This window comes from Papio anubis, chromosome 9 (assembly GCF_008728515.1).
Source record: "Papio anubis isolate 15944 chromosome 9, Panubis1.0, whole genome shotgun sequence".
In the NCBI taxonomy this organism is placed as follows: domain Eukaryota; kingdom Metazoa; phylum Chordata; class Mammalia; order Primates; family Cercopithecidae; genus Papio; species Papio anubis.
In genome coordinates, this window is record NC_044984.1 from 53,636,802 (window position 1) to 53,643,366 (window position 6,565).

A 6,565-nucleotide genomic window follows, 5' to 3' on the forward strand; every position below is an offset into this window, starting at 1 on the left:
TGTATTTTATTATGCATCCTACAACAAAGACTAAGAAGCAGGCAAGAATGACTATAAAACACGACTAATTACTGAAAAGTTAATCTGTTTTTACATGAAAACGTTTTGAAACCAATTTTGTGTTTATTGAAGGATTTTTCTCATGCATATTATCCAAGATTTTTTTCTGTCAGAGTATTAATTTCCTAGGATTGCTGTAACAAATTACCACAAACTGGGTACCTTAAAACCGCAGAAATATATTCTCTCACTGTTCTGGAGGCTAGAAGTGCAAAATCATGTTAGCAGGGTGGCAACTACTGGAACTCTGAGGGAGAATCTATTCTATGCTTTTTTTCCTGTCTTCTGATGGTTGCCACGATGTATCACTCCAATCTCTGCCTCCAGCTCCATGTGGCATTCTCCACTGTGTCTCTGTCTTCTCTCTCTCTCTCTCTCTTTTTTTTTTTTTTTTGACAGAGTCTCATTCTGTGTTAAACTCAAGTTGCTCAGACTGGAGTGCAGTGGGGCTATCTTGGCTCACTGCAACCTCCACCTCCCGGGTTCGAGTGATTCTTGTGCCTCAGTCTCCTGAGTAGCTGAGATTACAGGCATGCACCACCGCACCTGGCTAATTTCTGTATTTTTAGTAGAGATGAATTTTCGCCATGTTGGCCAGGCTGTTCTTGAATGCCTGGGCCTCAAGCAATTCGCTCGGCTTGGCCTCCCAAAGTGTTGGGATTACAGGCATGAGCCACCATGCCCGGCCTGTCTTCTCTTATAAGGAACACCAGTCATGTTGGATTAAGGGCCTGCTCTGCACCAGTATGACCTCATTTTAGCTTACTTATAACCACAATCACAGTATTTCCAAATAAAGTCACATTCTGAGGCTCAGGAAGTACATTCATTTTGGGGGGACACTCTTCAACCCAGTACATTCAGTTTCTATTTAACATAAAAAATAATTCCCATACTATAAAAGACGAACAAATGACTTGTGATACAGGTGAATGATTGTTGAATATACAAATGTGATCTTTTATTTTCCAATCACATGCAGGGATAAGAATTTTTTGGGAATATGTCTCATTCACAAATATGAGTTACACGCAAAGAGAAATTCATACATTGTTCAAGTAGGATTCAGGGAATTAACTTAGGTGCATTCTCTCATTTCTATTTTAAGCATATTGTTCTCCAGATTTTTTTTCTAATTCTCATTTCCCTGTAGGATTGTTCAGATTTAAATAAAGCCTGTAAAACAGAAGTAGTAAACAAGCCTGGGTACTAAAGTTAAAGGGTAGATAAAAATGAGTCTGAGGTAAATTCATGTATTTAATTCTTATCTATTTTGCCCATACAGTTATGCTGACATTTCATTCACTTGGATTCACCAACTTAAAATTTGAATCATAATGGAGAATCTTTTTTCTGTAATTGAAAAAAGTTTACTGAGCACATTAATAGTATATAGATATGATTTCAAGGATAACTATTTAAGAGAATATTTATTTATATGTATCATTAATCAACATGCCCCCTTCCACACCCCATGTGCCATTTGACTAATTATCTCCAACTCATCATTCAGGTCACAATTCAAGCATGATGTTCTCACACCCGGTTTTTGACAACAGGTAAAATCCTTACTAGATGCTCTTACAGTACCACGTATGACCTGTTTGTAGTATTTACCACTGTGTCCATTTTGTGTAGATTTTTGTGATTATAACTAACATAATTTTCCTCTACTAACCTCAATAGGACATGTATTGTGGGCCATGTATGTTGTACTTACCTTTGCTTTTCTAATGACAAGTTCAGTGCTTGCTGAATAACTGAATAAATTAGAAGTACATATTAGATATAAAAAGTTGACATGTGAACTATGAATTAATCTCATCAATTTGTTAAAGAATCTTCTACCAAGTACCCTTTTCCTGAATAAACTTTTACCCTTATTACAGTTACCATATCTTTGTAACATCATTAAGGGAGCATTGATTTTACTATATTAAATAGATAGCTTTCTATTTCAAATAGATTTGGCTGGATTATTTTGATTACTCAATTAAAAATACAAGATTCTAATAAGAGACTTTATTGCTTACTAAAGGCATTGTGATCTATTATTAAATACAATTGACATGAAATATAAGTTTTGTGAAACAATTCTCTGTAAGGATTTTACATTTTTACTTTGCAATATAGGAACAAAATGGCCATATCATACTGAAAAATCCCTTTAAAATAATAGACTATAATTTGAAAAATGAAATTTTATCAGCATAACACATATTTAAATGAATATTTTAAAATATAAAATTTGTAAAAAGCCTGCATTGGAGAAAACTATAGTAATTATTCACAAGTAGGGACACTGAAATCCATTCCATAATCATCATTACTTGAGCCAGAGAAAGACTGTTGCAAATTAAAACATCTAAATTCAAAATATAGGACATGCAGATATGATTATAATATCTTTCTCTTTGACAGCTTGAGTTTACATATTTAGAGAAACACAACATAGTATTATTTAAAAAATTTCCTGGCCAGAGGAAGGATTGCATTTCAAGTGTCCAATATGATGCAAAGATTAACACATTTTTCTGGTCTTGAGATGCTGCTGCTCCTTGAGTGGAACTTTCTCTGTCACGATAACATTTTCTACAGTTTCTTTTTGAGGGAAAAACTGCTAAATGTTATCAATTTTCAGACTGTCTTACACTTAAACCTATATCAAGACATTCAGGAACATACTATGAGTAAAGATTAGAGAAATTGTGGGAAAAATTTAAAGAATAAGATGATGGTAACTTATAATTTGATAGTGGCTCTAAGCTTGGCTGAGCGCCCTCTGGGGTTATGTTGTACATTCTGATCTTATGGACTAAGTATCTTCTTGTATATCAATTCCCACATTAAAGGAGCTCTTCTCATAGAGTCTTCTTCCGTGTTTTCATGATCTGAACCAATTGCAATGTTTTCATCACTTGCTGTCTAACATTTAGGTTAAACCTTTCTGTCATGCTATTCGAAGCAAGTTCTTTTGATGATGCGATCCTGCAGTGAATGGAAGGAGACGGTAACAAGGTGACCACCAGGTCTCAGAAACTTCTGAGCTGTCTTCAGTCCTGTGTAGAGTTCATTGAGCTCATTGTTCACAAATATGTGAAGAGCCTGGAAAGTCTTGGTGGCAATATGGGTAGATCGCTGTAGCAAGTCTTTTCGTGCATAAATAGCAGAGAGAGGAAATGCACCTGCGACGATGCTGGCAAGCTGCTGAGGCAGATGCTGCGTGCCTGAACAATTGGTGAAGCAATTTTCTTGGCATGCTTTTCCTCCTCATATGTTCTCAGGATACATGCAAGCACCTGTTGATCTAAAGCATTGAAAACATCAGCAGCAGTGGGCGTGTCAGCATACCTGCTACCATCCATCCTCATGTCCAAGGGGCCACCTTTCCGAAGGGAAAAATCTCTTTCAGGAGTATTGAGTTGCATGGAAGAACACCCAAGATCCATACGAACTCCATCGAAAGTCCCTGGCTGCACTCCAGCTTTCATTAACAAGGCTTCTGCCTGGCTGAACTGGCCCAGCATAGCTCAGATTTGTTTACGATACAACTCTGAAAGATGTTCAGTGAATGCATAAGCTGTCGGGTCTCTGTCCAAGGCCCACAGAACAATATCTGACTCCTTCTGTAGAATGGCTTTTGTGCGCCCTCCCTAACAAAATGTCATATCTAGAAAAATCTGTCCTTTTTGTGGTGACGACCAATGAACAACTTCATCCATCATTACTGGAATATGTAATTTAGCCATAGTTTCAAAATCTCTATCTTGAGATCTGTGTAACTCCTGGGCTTGAGTTTGATCTTTTTGCTTCTAGGCTTCATATTCTTTACATTTTTCTGCTGTAGTATGTATTCTTTTTTGTCTAGACACCTAACCTAGGTATGCCAGATTCCAACCAACATGAAAGACATTCTTTATACATTCTACAAAAATATGGATACCAAAGCATTCCGTAGGTCAACGAATCTGAGGCATGAAGACTTCTCAGCGGGCCTCTAACTTGGGCCAGCGACTACCGCTACGGTGCCGGTGAACCTGACTTTGCTGCACGTCTAGGTCCTATCCCTGGGGGAAACTCTTCTCTTTCTTAACTGGTTTTGCCACTTGCAGTCTTTTTGCATTCAGAACCACTCTCTACCAACCCATATAATCATGACATTTGTAGATAGATGCTTTCTGTCCTAAGAACATAGAGCAGTAGATTAAGAAAAACATTTCCTTGGAGCTTAATTTGTTTGAGTCACAGAGTAGATGTTTAGGCTTACAGGTTGTGCTGTGAGAGTGCTCAGTGCCAGACCCTGAGACACAGAGGTGCTCATGCGTTCTTTAATACATATACATTTTTGTTTGTGCCCCTGGCATGTGTGGCCATATTTTTGTGTTTGTGATCTGTGAAACTGTCTGAAGAGTGGGAGACAGAGTGAGGGCTGCATCTCCTGCTTATGTCTGAGGGTGTGCCATGGGTTGAACAGTGTCCCCCCAAATTTATGTTCACTCAGAACCTCAGAATGTGACTTTATTTGGAAGTAAAGTATTTACAGATGTAATTAGTTAAGGATTTCCAGATGAAATAATCCGGGATTTATGGTGGGCCTTAAATCCAGTGGCTCGTGGTGTCCTTAGGGGAGAGAGCACAGACACATATGCAAAGGGGCGAAGGCCACAGGAAGAAGGAGGCAAAGGCTGGAGGTAGACTGCCAAAGGCAAGGAAAGACTGGACCATTAGAAGCTGGGAGAGGCAAGGAATCATCTCCCCTAAGCCTTCAGAAGGGAGCATGGCCCTGCTAGCAACTTGATTTTGGACTTCTAGGCTCCAGAGATCCAAGAGAATCAATGTCTGCTGTTTCAAGGCTCTTTTTCATGGTACTGGGCTGCAGCATCCCTAAGAAACTAATCCAGCGGGCTCCTTGTCACAGTGGATTTTCTCTGACATTGACTTTTGTCTTTAGTAACCAGGGAGAATAATCCAATAATTATTTTTCTATGTACTCTAACGATTGTCATATCAACATGATGGAACCCCATTATAAGTGCATTTGATTTAATCAAATTCAATTTCTCAAAAAAAAAAAAAATAGAAGAGAAAACTGATAATTTCAAGTGTTAACAAATAATGTATTTACCATTCACTGAGCATATATCCCATTCAGAATAAACTCTGGGTTTGAAAACACAAATCTGTGGTCCTTTGTCAGTCATGTTTCCTCATCCTCTCACCGTGTAAGCATATCTCTTTCTCTGTCTGTCTCTCTCTTTTATCACCATTATATCTAATAAAACCTTGCTCTCAAATTCAAACACATTAATATACCTGTGCTTAACCAAAGAGAAAGTAATCTGTTCCAATCCTAAAGGAAATGATTCAGCTGCACTGAAATTAGTCACTGTTATGTAACCTAGGAACAAGATACCATTACTATGTATGCAGTCTGGGAGCTGAATATCAAGCTCTAGACCTACCTGTGAACATTCAAACACTCATTTCCAAACTGACAAAAATGATATCTGCCTCTGATGTTGCTCAATTCGTTGACAGTTATTGCCATATTCTCACTGTATTGTGACAATAAATAAAATATATAGTTGTGATTCTCAAAAGTTTCTTTAAACTATTCTTAGGCCATAATGTTTACAGGGAAAAATTACATGAAAAAATACACTCATAAATGTTTGAAAAATCTTGCACCATATACAACTTTATAAATTTGTCTTGTAATATTTAGGTTATGTTTTAACTTCCTTATTTTTTCCAGGGTGGGAGAACGAATGTTCTCTGAAGAAATCTGTATGATATAGACTAGTGAAGGTAACTGGCCTGAACTACAGCTCTAGAGTCATTTGGTTTCACCTTCAGGGAGGTAAGTGCACTGAGAAGTACTAGGTGAGTGTGAGCACAGACATTAGAACCTCAAGATGCAAAAGAAGAGATCCTTTCTTCACATTTGTAGGCAGACTCAACAGTATCTTTAACAGGTTCTTTGAAAAAGTATTTCATTGAAAATAGCATGTTATTAGCTGGGCATGGTGGCTCACACCTGTAATCCCAGCACTTTGGGGGGCCGAGGCAGGTAGATCACCTGAGGTCAGGAGTTTGAGATCAGCCTGGCCAACACAGTGAAACTTCGTCTTTACTAATAATACAAAAATTAGCCAGGCGTGGTGGTGCACACCTGTAATCCCAACTACTTGGGAGGCTGAGGCAGGAGAATCACTTGAACCTGGGAGGTGGAGGTTGCAGTGAGCTGATTGCACTATTGCACTCCAGCCTGGGTAACAAGAGTGAAACTCCATCTCAAAAAAACAAAAACAAAAACAAAAAAAGTGCATGTTTTCTTCTTAATCACTGACATATAAATAATGTTGAAATTTAATATCACAAGATTTGAAATTCAAGCATCCTAAGCTTAAATATTCATAGCTTACTGGATGCTTGATATTGGGGAATCTATTTAACATGGTAGGGTTATCAGTTTCATTGTTTATAAAATGGGCAAAATAGCAGT

The 6,565-nt window shown here is 37.9% G+C and overlaps 1 pseudogene; it reads right to left on the minus strand.

The window, feature by feature from the left end:
* Window positions 1–2,349: 2,349 nt before the first annotated feature.
* On the minus strand, window positions 2,350–6,123 carry LOC110740695 (annotated as a pseudogene).
* Between the last annotated feature and the right edge of the window lie 442 nt (window positions 6,124–6,565).